Here is an 18,974-nt window from a genome sequence, read left to right on the forward strand (position 1 = left end):
TCCTTGAGAATGGATAGGTTTGATCTTCTTGCAGTGCATGGGACTCCTCCAGCACCATAATTCAAAAGCATCAATTCTTCAGCGATCAGCCTTCTATTAAGTATTAAGTATTAAGTACAAAAATGCATATATTCAAGGGTAAAGTATCAATTAAAAATGCATATATAAGTGAAAATAACATACAAAAATGCATTTTATTTGACAGAATTGCTTGCAGAAATGTGTATATGTTAGTCAAAACTGCATACAAAAATATATTTATTTCGTGAAATTAACAATAAAATGCTGCTGATCTTTTTATTTATTTCAACAAATGGACATATTTGTCCATCCCTATCAACCTCGGGCTCCTCATACGATTGTTCTCCCTCCCAATGCTCTGGATCTACATTTTAGTTCACTGCTCGCTTCACCCAGTTTAGTGGGACCATCAATCTTTGATTTTTCCTTTTCTGAGAAGCCCATTTCCTGTTTCCAAGAAAAGGAGGAAGAAAGCAATGAAATGCACCCAGGAACAGCCACTCTCAGCGAAGTGATATATTTGTGCTTTAACAACAGATTAAATTGTACATATCAGGTTCCAGGGGAAATGAGTAAAGCATGTGTTATGCGATCACTAGATGTACCCAGTTTTCTTCTTTTGCAATTCTCTCACCCTCAGCAACAAAAGAATCTTAATTGAACCTGGCAGCTGCCACTCGCTTCTCCCTAAAGCCATGTTCCTCAGTAATGGTAGGCCAACACCTTTGGAACATGTCTATAGAAAAATCTTCTGCAGAAACACTCTGTTATTGATCTAGCTTCCAGGACTGTTTGTCTTTGCGGGGCTTAGGGAAGAAATATTCTTCAAGCCCAAACTCCAGGCCCTTGCTAACTTTATAGACTTCACTGCTGTGCTATACTGTATTTAGCCTCCATGATCTAATAGCTGATAATTAAAAACTATTTGCATTAAAGCTGCTGAGCTATTTCCTGTCAAACTGCTCATGGCAATTTAATATTAATTACTATTATTTGCTGATTTTCAAAAAATGGCACCAGATGCTTAATATTATTATAAAATCATTAAAATGCATCACTCGAAAGCTCAGATCATTTTATGCTAGTGATATTTTCTTTTTGACATTAACTGCAGCATGCAGAGAAAATCAAGTACCGGTAGATGATAGATAGATACATAGATGATAAATAGATAGAACTAGCATTTTAAGGCTGTTATTCCTGTCATATTGAGAAAAGTCACTGCTCTTTACAGCAGAATTCAAGGTCTCCCAGAGGCAAAGGAGAGTGAAGGGTCCTATACTTTCATAGGTATGTAAAAGAAAAAGAAAAAAAAGGATGCGGTGTAGATGAGAAAGAGTCCATGCAGCTCCTGGACTTGCTTTCTGCTGGTAGTACTGTACATTTGGATCTGAATTGTACTGGTCTTGTTCTAGTCCTTTTTCAAATGTCCTTTAGCATCACTGATATTATTATATCAGTTGCAATGAAAGTGAAAGGAAAGTGCGGCTGTCCTTGGGTTCTGCATGAGGGCTTCCTGTAGGCATCTGGTTGGCCACTGCGAGAACAGGATGCTGGATTAGATGGGCCATTGGCCTGATCCAGCTGGCCTCTACTTATGATGTCGGATTGTATTACTGGATTTTATTGCTTGGCTGGTTATACTGATTTATTGTTTTTAATTGAGTTGTGGGGCATGTTGTAATTTTACTGCTTATACTATTGTGTATGTCACAAAGAGAATTGGTTTTTTAATTAGGAAACTTTGAATAAATAATAAATAGCCTGCTTATTCACAAAACTCCCTTATTTCATCTACAGGCTGCTAGAGGATGTATGTACTTGGCTTGTTTATGTTGAGAAAATCAGGGACATGGAAGGGTCTTTAACATCTTTACAAACAAGGGTTTGTGTATGTGAATGTTTTTGCTTGCATGCACACAGATGTAAATTGTAGCCAGAGAAACTTTGATCAGCATTGCACTGAGGGAATAGTATTAACCTGACCAAGATCCAAGCCAGCAGTCCTTTAGAAATATTTTAACACTCCCATGCTTACATTAGCTCTTGTCTTCCTTTTTTTGGCATAAATTAATTTGACACTTGGCAAAAGGACACTTCTCTCCTGAACAATCTCCTCACTCTCCCTAATTAACGCCTAATTAATGCTATAGTTTGGTGTTAAGGCTGCATTGCATTACAATAGTTTCCATGGCAACCTTATTTTTGCCTCCTCAGGATTATTTTCTAAGAAATGATAGCTCAACAACAGAGAGTGCAGATGGTTCAAGGAAATCTGTGTTTAAACACAAATGCCTGCAATGTTTCTTTGCATGGAGATCCCTGAGAATGTTGGTGTTGCAAAAACAGATGCTACTTGGACAGAAGCAAGAAGTAACAGTCACGAGTGTAGAAGCATATTTTTCTAAATAGGGGAAGGGGAAGCTCTAGACCTGCAGATTTTCATGAACTCCAGCTCCCATCGGTCCCAGCCAGCGTGACCAGTGGTGAGGGTTGATGGGTGCTGCAGTCCAACAGATTCCCTATCCCTATTCTAAAGCACATTGATAGGCCATCTTCTCTCTGGTTTCCAATGTACACTATTCCCATCTTATTCAGTATGCCTTACTGTAGCTGCTGCACAACATTAGAATGTGTTTTGAATAAGGGGTCATCCTCAATAATCTCACCATGTTGATGGTTTATCAAAACCAACTACGTTTCCAGTTTCCTGGCAGGAAAAGCCTTTTAATATTAACACTAACACTAATACTAAAACAACTAATAATAAGGTTCTAAATTATGCTCTTTAAATGTCTTTAAATTCCCAGCTGAACAATGGCAATACTTTTGTGGTACTTGAGATGGTTTGCTATTGTGTACTTGGCTGTAGTACACTTACTGATGCTAGGGATGAACATGTAAGAACATAAAGGACTGGTTGTGGATTGAGCAGACTCTGAGGATTTGTTCAGACTGGTTTTTTTCTTTTGTTTTTTTGCTAAAGCGGAAGAAATTTGTCATCTGCAATGTAGCAAAAGTGTATATAATCAGAGGATAAAGTTTATTGTAACACATGTAATGGGGTTAGGCTTTCCTTTTTGCTGTATCCAAGGTAGTTTCTCAGGCAATGGGAAACAAGTGCCTTTTCAGATGATGTACTGTAGCTCCCATCAGCCCCAGTCAAAATGGCCAATGGTCAGAGATGATGGGTGTTGCAAGCCAACATCAAGGGGCCATGCATTGCTGGATCTGTGCTGTTTTATTTTACAATATTAGAGCAACATTTGGTAAAACAGTAAACTGATTGTTGGATACTATCATCTTACATTAAAAACCTGACTGTACCAAATTACCGAAGGTTATTTACAAAAGCCAGATTAAACATTTTTCCCTCTGCAGTGCTGGAGGGCAGGATGAGAGGAGTTCCCTACCAGGAAAGACTGTGCTCTTGTGCCCAAGACACAGACTCTATAAAACATTTTTTTGCTGCACTTTGTGAAATTCGAGCAAGCCAGGGCTGAACTGATTTCACCCCTGCTAGTTCTGATCCCAGGAAAATCAGAGGATTACAATGTCAGGTTCCTATTGGAAGACTGGACAAATGCCAGAACATTAGCAGTGGTGAAGTTTCTATTGGTGGTTGCAAGAACCAATGATCCCTATTTTAAGTCTGAACAGAATGCTTGTGTAACCTAAAGGCTGGTTGTTCAAATTGGGTATTGCTTTGTAACGAATTGATGGGTCTATGGACCATAATAAAGATTGTTGAATAGGATTGTTGGATACTTACATGCTGTATTAATTAGCAAAAGTACTCTGCTTATTTAGATTCACTCCACACTTGTTTAGTGTGCACCACAGTGGCCTAGACTTTGAATTAATATTTCATGTGGAAAATAAATGCAGAATTTATCCATATTCTCTGCCCAGCAAACTGTGCTACCACATGTGTAAATCCCTCACCTACTGTGAGAACCAAATACTGTATGCAAATATTTGCCTAGCAGATGTACACAGCACATCTTCAGAACTTCTGAAGAAGTTCATTATGCAAATCTTGTTTGTGAGGTTGCTATATACCAGGACTTTATGTTTAATTCACAAACTGCATGGGATTGACTCGAGGAAGGCTCAAATGGGATAAAGAGTGCTATTTGATACTTACCTTACAACATCATTACAAAACTGGAAACATGTTTAGATGCAACAGGAAACATGTTTAGATGCAACAGGGCGAGTTTCTAGGGAGCCCTTTTGTAAGGGTAAATGTTAAGATAAATGTAAATGCCTCTGAACAAGAATAATACGGGCCACTTAACATGGAATGGACACCACATGGAGGCTGATTTCATGTAACTGCTTTTGCATGGCACTTGCTGCCTACAGTGGAATACAGATTCTCACACACAAATGGCTGCTTGCCTGGAGTAGCTACAGAAATGGAGGCAGAAGCTGCATGACAGTAGTAATGTGCATAGTAACCCTCAGGTTAGCCTTTGTTTGCTACCCAGACAGGCCACAGAGAAACCCATTGAAAGCTGATGCTTCATTATGTGCTCATGCTTCCTGCAGGGTGTAACAGTGTTTAATGTTTAAGATCTGTGCACCGTAAATGCACACAGCATATGCATGTCAAGCACTGTGGAAAACAGGTACCTTGTACGATGCACAAGCGATGAGGAATAGCTGAACTGGTGTTGAGTCCTGGCCTTAGAGGTGCCAGTCTCTTGAGGAGTCAAAAGTCTGCATTATGGTGGTTGATAATTGGTAGAAAGGGCCCAAGACTTCCTGCCACCTAGAAACTTGTTTATTTTCTTTACAGTAAAAAAAAAAAATAAAGTTTCTTTATTCTTCTTTTCATCTTTGGTGAACACAGAGAATTTGTGGTGTACAGTGGATACTTCTTTCTCATCTACAAACCAGAGAACACTCTGTGTACAGAACATGGAAACACATGAACACACAGAACACACTGCTTGTTGGAAAACTAAAAGCTCCTGATTAGGAAGCATTGTATTGTGGCTCAATCTGCTAACCATCTCTTTAACACATACAACACACAGAGAGAGAGACTTTCTCAGCTGAGAAAAGAGATTCAATTACCCTAGAAAAACCAAGTCATAGTTGTTGATGCCTAATGGAAAACTTCAAAGCATGTTCTGTTTTATAGCCCTTTTGATGGAAGGTTGCATCCTGCATAGTCCACTTCTTTTGCCATCCCTGCCATTAATGACATCTGCATTAAAATAGAAATTGTATTTCTCCAGGCTTGGTCTACTGCTTCTGTCTGCTCCTAGGAGAGCTGCCCTTGTAATGCATTATCATTAAAAAAAAAAAAAACCCTCTCTCTTATTATGTTGGTTAATTATCACTAGCTCAGTTACATTTTAAAAAAATAACCTAAAATAGGGATAATTATATAAAGGGATACATAACAACAGAACATAGGAAAGGAAGTTTGAGCTTATTCTGTCATATATGAAGCCACCCAAAATCCTTTAGTGAGAGGTAGTAGAATGAATCTTTCAACAATTGCAAAGGTTGTCTTATATTTATTGCCCTTGTTAAACATAAGAGCAGCCCTTCTGGATCAGACCAGTGGCCCATCTAGTTCAGCATCCTGTTCTCACAGTAACCAACTGGATGCCTTTGGGAAGCCTGCAAAAGGACATGAGTGCAACAGCACTTTGTCCATCTGCAATTCCCAGCAACTGGTATTTAGAAGCATACTGCCTCTAGCCATGGAGAAGTAACAAAGTCATTTTGCTTTGTAGACAATGAAAGCTTTGTCCTCCATGAAATTGTCCAATCTTATTTTAGACTCCTAGCAGAATCAGGAGGAGAACAGTGGCCAGAACAACTGTGGTGCAGGTAGAGCTTTTGCTAGCTCTGCAAGAGAGAAGAAGCAACTAGACTATCCCTGGAGGAAGTCACACACACATTGATTTACAGTTACAGCAGCTGGCCTTGATCTCTAGGTAGGGAAGATAAATTCCCAGGTAGGCATGGCTGTTTTCTGGATTCCATGTCAGGAGAGCAGCAGCAACTGGAAAAATTTGCATCAGGTAAACCTTTTATACGAGAGAATGCAGAGTCCCTGAAATTAGTCATGGGAGCAATTATTATTATTATTATTATTTTTTAAAGGCAAATGGTCTTGCATCAACAGGATGGGACACAGCCCAAAATCCAGGCAAAATTGCACAGTAGTTAGCTTTTTGCATCTGCCAGTTACAGGACCAAAGCCTACCATTAGACAAGGTGAGGTGGCACACTTTGGGTTGTAGGTATTGTAGGACTATTCATACATTTAGCACTTTAAGGGCAACCCTTCAGGGCTCTTGTTTGTTTGTTATAAGTGGGCTCTGTTCAGCATATTATACAGGAATGATTATGGAATAAAAATAAAGGTAAATGCAATGTAGTAGGGAATAAAAATAAAGGTAAATGCAATGTAGTAGGGAAAGTTATGTAATGAATTCAGTTAATAAAGAGATGTGCAATGTGGCAGGGAAAGGGTAATGTTGAAACTTCTGGGCCATTTCTGTTTGCTAACATACAAGACATTTGACAAAGTACTGCAATTTCTTTTGGAAAAATGGGATAGTGACAGAGTAAATAGTCTGTGAAAAGGAAGTCCCAATAGAACTCTTTACTGATAAGAAGTTAAAAGAGTTCTGCGCATTATCAAATCACCCATTACTTAGTTGCTTAAAATGTAAGCGTGTATGTAAAGGAAACAGGCTTGGCCTGAGGAAAAGGGCATGGTGGTGATCCCATTCCACAAACAAAAGCTGACTGGGCGGGCAACTGAATCTCAATTCAACACTAGCAATGAAACAACCTCCACTGCATTTGAGGGCAGCAGGTTAGCTTAGGGCAGAGGTGTGAGACTGGATTGAGCCAAAGGGTCGTATCCACATACCACTTTGACAGAGGCTGAGGGTCACCCGCCCACTTGATAGCATTCAAGATCAGGTTTTGAAAGTTCAAGCCAATACTACAAAGGAAGATTCCTAGCTTGAATTCATGCCAGGGAAGCAAAGAAACAAGGGGTACACAGCTTTCTTTTGCAGCCAAAACATGGCAGGTTTAGAATTTGAAACTTAAGACCGTGCCCCCAATTCTTCCTCCTTTGCAGCTGCTGTGGCTTCAAGCTTCAAGCTGCAACTTGATATTTCCTATACCTAACATTAGACTCACCTCAGCCCCAGGAAGGGAGGGTGTGATTGCCCAAATTTGTCTGGTGAGCCTATGTTGGCCTGCAGGCTGAAAAGTTCCCCATCAGTGGCTTGGAGGTGTACGTCCTCCCCACTATTCCCCAGCCCTCTAGCAACTGAGCCCTGAGGTAGCTGCCACACTCTGCATAATGGTAAGTCTAAGCTTGCGAGGAAATTTCAGATTCACCAAATTCACAGTGGTGTGTGTGTGTTTTAAAGAATACACACTTGAAAAGAGGCGCAGGGAACACGCTAGGGCATAGGTGGCTAACAGTTCTCCAGATGTTGTTGGATTACAACACCCATTGTTCCTGACCATTGGCCATGCTGGCTGAGGCTGATGGTTATTGGGATCCAATGACATCTAGAGGTCTACTAGTTACTAGACTATTATTTTTTATTAAGTTACTCTGATTGGAAAAAAGTACTGTTTGCTCCGACACTGCTCTCATAGATATTACTATCCCACATAAAACATTCAAAGCAAATTTGTAAAGGTGCATCGTTGGATGTTTCGTTAACTTTGGCAATGATAATAAAAGATTCCACCGTCACCCAAAAAGTTATTTCTTATATACATAACTGGGGGGAAATCCAATGGGGTCAGGAGGAATCTTGCACAGAGGCATCGCCACAAAATGAGCTCCTGATTATGACTGCTTACTGAGCAGAGTGTGACATGTATCCATGCTCACTCGCAATATTCTGGAATGATGCACCAAGTAACTAATGCAAATCTGTAATTCAGACTGTCATTTCCTTGCAAGCAATGTATTAGCTCAATGCAGTGACTGTCTAGGCAGAGGGAGATGTTTATATACTCCCGTACACTCATGTTTATAGTACATTTCATTGCATGCAAGGCGAGTCATTTGCCTGAAGCTGCAGTTGATGGGATGAAGCCACTCCTCTCCATTCCTCTCTGGACCATGGCAACTCACTAATATATCCTGCTTTTTCTCTTGCTGCTAAAAAGCCAGGCTAGAGAAAACATGGAGCCTTTGAACACCAAAAGATTTTTTTCCTTGCCTGATAGCTTCTCAGAGTCATTGGACCGGATAGAAAAAGTGAAGGTCTTTGTTCAGCATATCAAAGTGACTGCTTTTTTTCAGGCAGGCATGCTGTTAACTGTTTAACTGTACAGGGTTCACCGTGAAATGCTAATGGTCAACCACCCTGAGGCTGTTTAAATGCATCTGAACTTTTCATAGTGATCAGTAATTGAATCAAGCAAGAAAAGCACTGCAAAAGCACTAGTACCCATGAGCTATCTCAACTGAGTCTTTTTCTTTCATTTTAGAACACAAGCAAGCACTACTGGATAGGAAAATGAGAATTGCAGGCAAGCACATGTGCTTGAAATACATGTGCATGAAAATGCATGCCAGATTATGGGGCAAGGTAGCAGCTAATGGCTGACATGATATAAGATTTATGTTATGTGTCAGGAAACCCCCCCTCACCCAGGCAGGTAGCGTTCCCAGGTCATTTGAGATACAGGGAACCACCCTCTTCACTTCGCAGTTCGTCATCCTCCTCCCTGAGCGAAGGAAGCGATCGCTCCTCCAGTGGGGAGGGGGAGATGTAAGCAGGAAGTCGGGGCAGGGGCTGTGACAGCATCAGAGAGCCTCAGCACCAAGCAGGAAGAGGGGAACAGGGACCTTTTCCCGCGCCCCAATTTCGCAGGGAGGAAGGATGTGGAAGGGGGAGGCGGGGGTTCAGGATCCCGCAGCTTTTATGCTGGACTAAAAACCAGAAACGGACATTCCCAGACTCTGCAGAGGGGTGAGATGGACGTCTTTACTGTAACTCCACTGTAAATATCTGCACAATAAAGAACTTAGTTTGTAGTTCAGAGTCAGCCTGTTTTCCTCAGGAGCAACCACTGAGGGTCCTTACATTATGATATTTCCTTTTTTTTATCCTACCGTTCATCCTGAAGGAGCCCAGGGTGACCCACTAATTTTCATTGGGGCTTACTCTCATGTAACACAGCACAGAACTGTTTAGAATGATTGTCTTGAAAATATAAGATAATTTTGGGAGAGGGTGGTTTGACTGAACCATTTTTGGTGAACCTGATTTTAACAACAATTGTCGGCCATTGACCATGCTGACGGATGGGAGCTGTAGGCCACTGATAGACAGATTCATGAAGGGTATGGCTAACTTTAAAGTCATTCAAGGTGACATGCATCGTGACATCTAGTGGGAGTGAATTCCATAATTTAACTATGCATAGAGTTAAGAAGTGCTTCCTTTTGCCTGTCCTGAATTTTTCAGTTTTCAGCTTCCATGTATGACCACCAGTTCTAGTATTATGAGAGAGGGTGAAAAACTTCATTATCATTATCATCATCATCATCATCATCATCTTTATACCCCGCCCATCTGGCTGGATGTGTCCATTTTCATCATACAGTGCAGCATGTTGCTCTCCTTTTTCTTAAACTAAAAAAAGTCCAGATGTGGAAAGCTTTCTTCATGGGGAGTTGCCGCAGCCCCAATATTATTTTGACCATCTTTTATTAAGCAATCCTGTTATGGTTATTTTTGTTTATTTATTTTAAAAATGTGTATCCTGCTTTTCATCAGCTAGGTCTCAACATATATATATATATATATATATGCAAAATTCAAAATATAAAACATAAAGCCTCAATAGATTAAGCCCTTAAACAAGAATATGAGAATTATAAAAAAAGATTAGAGAAGCATTGATGATCCAAAGGCCTCCTGAAGCAAGATGGTGGACGTGTGCTGTGCTGCTTCCCGTGAGAGTTTCTGGATCCAGAGCGTTAAGAAATGTATTCTCCTTCCTTTTCCAAATACTAAAAATGAGTCATTTGCTACTGCTTCTTTCAGTTGAACATTTAAGCTTTAGTTTGTTATAGCTGTTTGACAACTGAAGACATAATGTTCCAGAAGAAAAGAAAGAAACACAATACACAGGGTTTTATGGCACTCTCATTAGAGTGTCTAATCAGCTGCACACAGAAACTCTTCAAACAGATCTGTGGTAATGTGTGCTATAGCCAGATAATTTAGACAAAGTTCAGTTCTCTAATATTTGCAATTACACTGCCAGCACTAAGGCGGCTGGTGTGTGTGTGTGTGTGTGTGTGTGTGCACAAAATGTGGAGTTACAGCATTTACAGTGTAATTTAAATGATGCTCTTATTGGGGCCAATGCAAGGCTGTACTTTATACTGGGTGTGGGTGAAAGGGTCTAATTGTGGGTATAAACCACCAGGTGTCAGTGTTTTTTGGCGGGTTGGCAAAACATGTCATAGAGGCACTACTGTTTATGTAATAAAATCCATTATTAGCAGCAATAGTTAATAGTTGCCATCTCATCACTTTGCCTGTCTCCCCAACTGCCACCAGTGTAATGTCAAATGAATGTCCTTGGGGATTTATTGTGAGTGGTAGGATGGCAGAGAAGTGGAATAGAGAACAGCTCATTGGCACAAAGGCCAGCTGCAATTTATATCTAAGTCTTTAAATATGCCACTGTTTGGTTTTTTTAAGTGCAGGTGTGTAGTGGTAGGAAATTTCTTGGAATGTCTAAAGTAGTGAGTCAAATGGCAAAAATCAAAAGATGACTTTGTAACTGAATAAATTATGCTGTTCCTCCCCATCAATGATGTTCTTTGCTTTGCAACTGAAGTTTTATTTGATACCCTGAATATTTCCATTAAAAAATAACTACATTTTGCAGTATTTAGGGTGAAGGAGGGGTAGAAAAGTTTAGCAAATAATTGGGGGTGAAATACTAAAAAAAAAAGTTTTTTAAAACCCCCGAAATGAGTTTTTTTAAGCAATTAATTACAGAACACAAATATATTAATTAACCTAAAAGACATTGCAATTATTTCTTATCGTCATTATTAATCTATCTAAAAACAGACTTTTATCTGCAGTATCTGATTTTTTTATCTGGCTTCAGAATGCAATGAATTTTCAAGACAACCCACACATACAAAATTAAAATACTGATATGCCTCTTTGGCCACCTCCAAAAAAAGATATTTATTTGTTTATTTTTGCTGGATGCCGTAAGGCTGTCTTAATTTCTCATCACTTGATGAACTATATATTTAATACCCAGTCTAGTTGTTTTTTTAACTGTTTTTAATGCTGTATTTTATATTGCTGTAGTCTGCGCCTTGGCCTTTCTGGTGAAGGGCAGGAAATAATTCTAATACCACTACTAATAAGAACAACAGCAATAAGGCTTGACAACGTTTTGGGATTTTGATCTCTGTGAATTCCAATATGAAATTACTCGTGCTGCATTTCTTGGACCCAAGGATTGGGGACTTGGCAGGCAGCAAGATGTTGCACTTTTCCAAACGCTGTGATGAAGTTCTGGTCAGTTCAGCTGTTTCAAACTTTGCATTAAATGTGCATCTTGAGAGAAAATTCACATTTAAATGTGTAATGTGAAATAATTTCTACAAACTCACAGGCTAATTTGGAAATGGAAAGAATTATTGGGTGTGGTTTTTTTAAGCATGTGAAAAGTGAACTGGAAACAGACAAGACTCATCCTAAAATGACAACTTCCTTTGATTCTCACCCCCTGTGAAACAGCACCTCAAAAAAGTTTGACAAAGTTCTCAGAAAACTTTCACTTGCTTTTAATAAGTCACTCTTCAGGCCATAGCTTAGAGCATGGGTGGGTAACCTTTGGCCTTCTGGGTTTATGTTGTTGGACTGCAACTCCTAATTAGCTCTAGGCAGTATGACCAGCAGTTCAGGATGACGAAAGCCAGAGGCCAGTAATATCTGAAGGGCCACAGGTTACGGGTTGACTTGTAGCTGGCTAAGGAGAATGCATCAGTTTCCTCCTGATATAGCAGCCAAGAGATAAGCATGCATCATATTTTATTTTGTTCTTAGGCCACTTCGAGTGCTTGGCACAAGCAGAGAAACTGATATCCTACTACTTGCATGAATTGGGAAACAGTCTGTACTGCCTTAAGATACAAGCCGTGCTGTGCTGCTGCAACAGCCTTTAGCAAGAACAGATGAGAATGAATCATTTGTAGAAACCTTATTCTGTATGCTGAACATCCATTGCTGGATTAGGGCCATAGCCTTCACACACAGAATTATTACATGAGACCAAGTATTACCAACCATTCAGCAAAGGATTATCCAACTTCTGGGACGCTGGGGGTGCACTGTGTTTGTTTGTTAACTAAGAGGAAAGCAAAGAAGAATCTGAAGATAAATTAAATAATGGTGAGTAATCAATCAAGGTGCTAAGATGATAGATGGCAACTGAAGTCCCCAGGGAAGTCTGCAGACAGGACCATTTTGCAAAATTAGGTTGAATAACTAGTACATGTCAGGGAACTGCAGAATGTAAATCCATGTCCCAGGTTTTCTGCCTGAAAAAGCACTGCTACTCTGTTTGACACTACTACTGTAGTGTCAAACAAACACAGTGAAACAGAACAATGCACAATAACTGGAACCACACACAACTTAGTATGTATTCATGTTAGTAATACTGTGCTGGATAAATTCCTGTGTGGTTATATCTTAAGACCCCTGATACCTATAAATTAAAAATTAGCCTCAAGATTTCCATGAGAGCAAGGTGGTTGTGGATGATCTTCTGGGACACAGAAGAGTCCAAAGCACTTTCACAATATGCTTTCTTCCAAAAGAATCTGCCCAGTTAAGTGGCAATCTAAAACAACATGTCCTAGGAGACCTTGTGTTAAATTTCTTTCCTGCCATTAGTAATTAACAATGTACTCAGAAGACTAGTTTCAAAGCTAACTTTGCCACGTGCTGTTTTCCAAAGGTACAAGGAGCTTTCAGCCCTAGTCCCCAAACCAAAGATCAAGAGTTCTTCTCAAGCAAACCTCAAATATCCAAAAAGAAAGCCCCCTCCCCACAAAGGGGGCTTGGTTATATCAGTAGATTTGTGACAAACACAATCTACCAGTTAAGAAAAACTTCATGATTACATAAAAAAATATGTAAAATGAATTTGGGCTCCATGAAAAATAAACCTTTTCAAGATTTTGGTACAATAAGGAGAGAATTCATGCTGGTTTTAAGTTTTAAGCAATTTTTCCTCTTTTACTAGAACACAACCTTCATAAGTCAACTAACTTGCTTTTTTCAAAGCTTTGCAACGGCATCTTAAATAGAAATGGACTCAAAATGTGTTCAGACGTTTCCATCTCATTGCACGCACGCACTAGAACCTAAAATATTAGCATACAGCTTTCCAAAGAAAATTAAGAATAAAAGATCTACTGTAATTCTATGAATCTGCAAGGTTGAAAAAAAATGAATTCCATTTCTCTGGAAGTAATGGAGTGAAACTGCTCATATTACTGCTATTTTCAATGGGCTGGGATGAGATTTATTTCAGCTGGCTGAAATGAGACCTAGTCCATTGTTCCAGCATCATCCTCATGAGCCAATTGTTAATCTGAACAATAACCCGATTTGTCAAATTACACAAATTTATCTTTATAATACATGAATGATGGAGGAAACCGTCATTAACTAGACAGCCATTATGAACCATCATAGCTGTCAATTGTATGATAATCCAAAATAACTGTCATGGCAGGTGAAATTTGATAACAGTTAACTGTGTGAGGATGATGAACAGACACCTCTTCAGCAAGGGATATTGCAATAGTTTCACCTCCTCCACAGCCACAGGGTTACGATCTTTGAAAATATCGAAGCCAAAACAACAAAAAGCTTATGAATTTTAAATAATAATAATGAGAATAAAATAGAAGTCCATCAGTTTGTCTTCTTATGATGACATTGGAGGTAAAGAGCTAACACCTGCCTTAGTCAACACGGCTACCCCATCAATTTTAATATGCTTGCTTGCTCTTGTTATAATCAATAGACATATGCAAAAGGAGATCATTGCCCTCATATTCATTTATCTGAATATGTATATCCCATTTTTTCCAATTTCAAGGCAGTTCACAATATCAAACAACACAGTGGGGGCATATCTGAGGCTGCGAATGTGTGTACATGGAAGTGATGACTGCAAATAAATTGAGGGCTACAGTTGCTTAAGAGCAAAAGGGTGGCACGTCTGCCCCTCACAATGCAATTGGCTGTTGTTACTTCCACTTTGCTGAAATCTATCTCCCACTTATGGATAGGTGGGGGCTTTGTTGCTTGTACATCCCTAATTCAGTTAATGAAACATCAGAGACAACTAGCTGAGGGCTTCATCTGAAGACGAGCAAAGTCAGTGGAGCAGAGCCATTGCTCTTCCTAATGCATTGCTCTACCCTAAACCCTCCAGACATTCTCTTTCCCCATGGTTGATTTCACTCTGTTGTGCTATGCCAGAAGGGAAGGCAGCAATTCTACAAGGAGAGAGAGAGAGAGAGATACCAGCTGACTTGGTGCTTCTGCACAACAGTTCTTTTTCAGTTCCAACATCCATGCTGATATGGAATAGCAAGGGTGAGCATAGCCTCCAACATTTCTCCATGTGGCAAAACCCAATGTTTTCAACTCACACTCCAAGTTAATAATTCTCTTCCATCCATTACTTTCAAAATAAAACAGACAGGATCAAAGTGCTCAAACTAGAAGTTGCAGGATAGGGTTTTTTTTGGGGGGTGGGGGATATTTGTTATGCATTCTATGGAACTTCATGAAGTAAAACAGTAATTGAAAATGATACAATGTTCTGCAGGAATGGGGTTGCCATATTTCAAAAAGTGAAAATATGGACACAAAAGTTGTTGAGCTTTCAGAGATTTGCACCCGGACGCTGTTTCCAACTGCCGAATCCCAGCTATGTCTGGGAAATTTCCAGACTATGGCAGCCCTATGCAGGAACAAGTTCTATCCATGTTATACATTTTAGGAAAGACGTACTCCTTTGAATTTCTTTATTCAAGAGGGCTCAACATTTATATTAATTGGAGAAAGGTGGCTGATAGACAAACCAGCTGTGTTGCAATTTACCTGTCCCCTAAAGCAAACGGACTGCTGCTAGCTGAGTATTCCCAAACTCTGTCATAAAGTTATTGTTTAAAAATTAGAAAATTGTAATTCTGTATACATTACATTTCCAAAAATTGAATCCAAACGGTGAACTAAATAAATTATATATTACATGTGTTAAATGGACTCTGCACAGTTCCATTTCTGTAATTATATATTCATGGTTAGAACATTTGTATTCTATAATCATAATGCCATGACTGATAAATTAACTGATGGATGCTATGAAAAGGTTTCTCATCATTATATTCTGCCTGAAGGAAGAAGGGTGATTGTATTCATTGGAGCACCAACAAAGGTTGATTAATTTCTTCTTCATGTACATAAATACATTCAGATTCTGTTTGAATGGTTTTGATATGAGTTCAGGGTACTCATGCCAGCTGCTAAAGGAAGCTAAAATTGGGGGGGGGGGGTTGATTACGTGTATAAAACAGAGAGAAAGATTCAAACACAGGTATGCTACCATCTGCCCATTTCACAAACACAGTGTTTCCACAATGCAGCAGTGGGAATTTGCTGAAAACTCCATGATTTCTTAGGCTAAAATCCATGATCCTGAGGCAAAATTATCATCTACACATTTTCATATCACTCTAAATATCAGGGGTTGGGAACCTCTTCCAGCCAATGGGCTGCATTCCTTCTGGGCAAGCTTCCAATAGGAATACACATGTGTGTAAATAGGGTCAGAGTAAAAAGGGGTGGGGGTATAAGGGGTGGGGGTATTTAACGTAAATCATACCTTTGTACAGCGGGCTGTTTTCTACACACAGCCCTCTCTATCTTCCATCCAGGAGAACAAGAGGCATTGTTGGAGTTCAGAGACATATTCCAGCTAAACCAGATCCTCCTAATTGAGGGTCCGTTATGCGTGTGGGCCAAAGGTGCCCCCCCCCACTATCCTGGGGGTGGTGGTGGTGGGAGATTGAGCCCGGCCCATGCAATGGCCCCACAACCACACCATGGCCTATTGGCCAATCAGAGATCGGTGGTGTGATTGTGGCGGCATATAAAAGGCGACAACGTGTTTCTGAGGATTCACCTGGCTTCGTGATGCCGAACACCCACCCACCTGCCTTGTATTTTAGGTGTCTGCTTTGGCCTTGCTCTGGACTTCGGTTGGTTGCCTGTTTTGGAACAGGTCTGGGTAGGAATTTTTTTGCATTTGGGCTGTATAGGATTTTTTTCCATTTGGCACTGGCAAATTGGCACTGGCCTTTGGGTTTTTGTCTACCTCTTAGCAATCATCACAACTTTGGTTGTTTACCCTTCCAGACTTCCTGCAAGGCAGGCAGGAGTCAGATATAGTTATTGCCAATGCCTAAGCCAATACCACTCACATTCCTGTAAACAATAAAGTTGTGGCCTAAATTTTTGCCCATTACCCTTAAACTAAAATTCTGTGTCAGTGTGTATTTATTTATCCTTGGGGGTGCACTGGCATCTTGACTTGCAAGCAAAAACTCTCAAGTGGAATATGAAGCAAAAAGTTTCCCAAAATTGTCTTGGAATCTGATCATATGTGCAGTCGTACTTTTGTTGTTAAATTTAATCCATTCTGGGAGTCTGTCTGACTCCCGAAACAGTTCGAAAACCAAGGTGCGGCTTCCAATTAGCTGCAGGAGTTTCCTGCACTCAATCGGAAGCCTTGGAAGCTGCATCGGACATTTGGCTTCTGAAAAATGTTCACAAACCGGGACACTCACTTCTGGGTTTGCAGCGTTTGGGAGCCAAAACGTCTGAGTACCAAGGTGTTTGACAACCAAGGTACAACTGTATTGAGAATTGAGACCTGAATAAGATCTCTTGCCCAAGTTGTTGCAATGTGAAATACAGTGCTCCCCAGCACCATCAACATGCACCTTTCTGGCTCACAGGCACCATGGACGATGACAACAACAACAACAACAACAACAACAACAACACATTATTTATATGCATCTGACTGGGTTGCCCCAGGCACTCTGGGCAGCTTCCCAATTAAAACATCAAACACAGTAAAACATTAAACATTCAAAACTTCCTTATATAGGGTTGCCTTCAGATGTCTTATAAAGTCAGATAGTTGTTTATTTCCTTGACACCTGATTGGAGGGCTTTCCATAGGGCGGGTGCGACTACTGAGAAGGCCCTCTACCTGGTTCCCTGTAACCTCATTTCTCGCAATAAGGGAACCACCAGAAGGCCCTCGGAGCTGGATCTCAGTGTCTGGGCTGAACAAAGGGGTGGAGACGCTCCTTTAGGTATACAATGGCAAGCACTAGCTAAACATCAAAGCAATTGTAGGATTTTCCAATTTCTGCTCCACTTGCCAGGAATACACTGTCATGCAATGTATTAAAAATATGTACAGGCACCCCCAGAAATCAGAAATATGATTTGCCATTTCTTTTATTTTGTGGCTTCCTAACCAATAACATTGCACCAAATCATCCTAGTCAGAAAACACTAATGATATGTCCCTATGTGGTGCAGCACAGATATATTGCATGGATTATCTTGATTTTTTTTTTTTTTTTATCTAAGAGGATTATAGGATAAATGAATAAAATGTCCACTCCAGTGAAATGAAATTGAGTTTTAAGAGAGGGCAGAAATTGCTTACCAGACTAATTTCTTATATTGGTAAAAGAAAGAACAGACTGGTCAAGGGAAAGAAGCAAATGTCGTATAATATTCAGTTTCAGAAGGCACTGAGAAAAAAACTTACAGTTTACAATGTGGATTCTGATGCCTCCTCTCTTTTAGTGTCAGAAGTCCACGTTTCTGTAAGGGGCAAAAAGGATACCATGACAATGTGTTTTAAAAATAAGATCAGTATATTAGATCTACTATCTTTGACATGATACAGCCATGACATTAATCCTCCTAAGGGAGAATTGGTCTAGAGTGGAGAAGGCTGTGACTCAGGTGGTAGAGCATGTTCTTTGCATGCAGAAAACCCCAGATTCAATCCCCAAGTATCTCCAGGTACGGCTGGGCACATCCTCATCTATAACCCTTGAAAGCTGCTGCCACTCAGTGTAGACAATACTGGTATAAATGTATGAATGGTCTAATTCAGTGTCAGACAGTTGAGTGAGAAGCAGGTTGAACTGGAAGTTGTAAGAAGCTAGAACCTGGAGGACTGAGAGTCCTCTGTTGACTAGGCAAGGGTACCTCCATAGGCCCCTACTTTTCATACAAGGCCTGGCCAATCCCGAAGCTACATACTGGCTGCCAATCCTGATGTTATTTACGTCTATTTCCTTTTGATGCTTCAAATGGGCTCTGGAGGTTAAGCATTTATAGTCCTAGGTCGATCCCACTTTTAGACTATGAAATTACCACAAAGCCTGGAGCTGTTTTTATAGGTTTTGTGGAGTATGTGATTTTTTTTAAAAAACAGTACTGTTCCCCCATGTGTTAATATCACAAATCATTGCACTATGAGAACTGCTCATTGTTCTCAATATCACAGTATGTGAAAATAGCTGCTAAATTTCCCATGTCAATGCTGCTTGTGAAAACTGGGTGTAAGACTATAGCTGGAAAGAAGCAAAAAAATGCTAAGACAAAACTTAGTGAGTTTGGATGGCAGATCAACATGCAACAGGGTACATACTCCTCCATGTATGAGCGAGATATTCCCTACAGGACATGGAAGTAGGAATGATGCAACAGAGTTTCTCACTGATACATTTAAAGAACATGAGATCACAAGAACCCATCTAGCCTAGCGAC

At 40.0% G+C, this 18,974-nt stretch overlaps 1 protein-coding gene across 3 annotated transcripts in view; it reads right to left on the reverse strand.

The window, feature by feature from the left end:
* SYT1 (synaptotagmin 1) overlaps nt 1-18,974 on the reverse strand; it is a 338,924-nt gene that overhangs the window by 186,248 nt on the left and 133,702 nt on the right. For all 3 annotated transcript variants that reach the window (XM_033161580.1, XM_033161578.1, XM_033161579.1), the window contains exon 2: nt 17,962-18,017. The gene's annotated coding sequence lies outside the window, so the exon portion shown is untranslated. The remainder of the gene's footprint in view (nt 1-17,961; nt 18,018-18,974) is intronic.

The sequence above is a fragment of the Lacerta agilis genome, chromosome 10 (assembly GCF_009819535.1).
Source record: "Lacerta agilis isolate rLacAgi1 chromosome 10, rLacAgi1.pri, whole genome shotgun sequence".
NCBI classification, from domain to species: Eukaryota; Metazoa; Chordata; class Lepidosauria; order Squamata; family Lacertidae; genus Lacerta; species Lacerta agilis.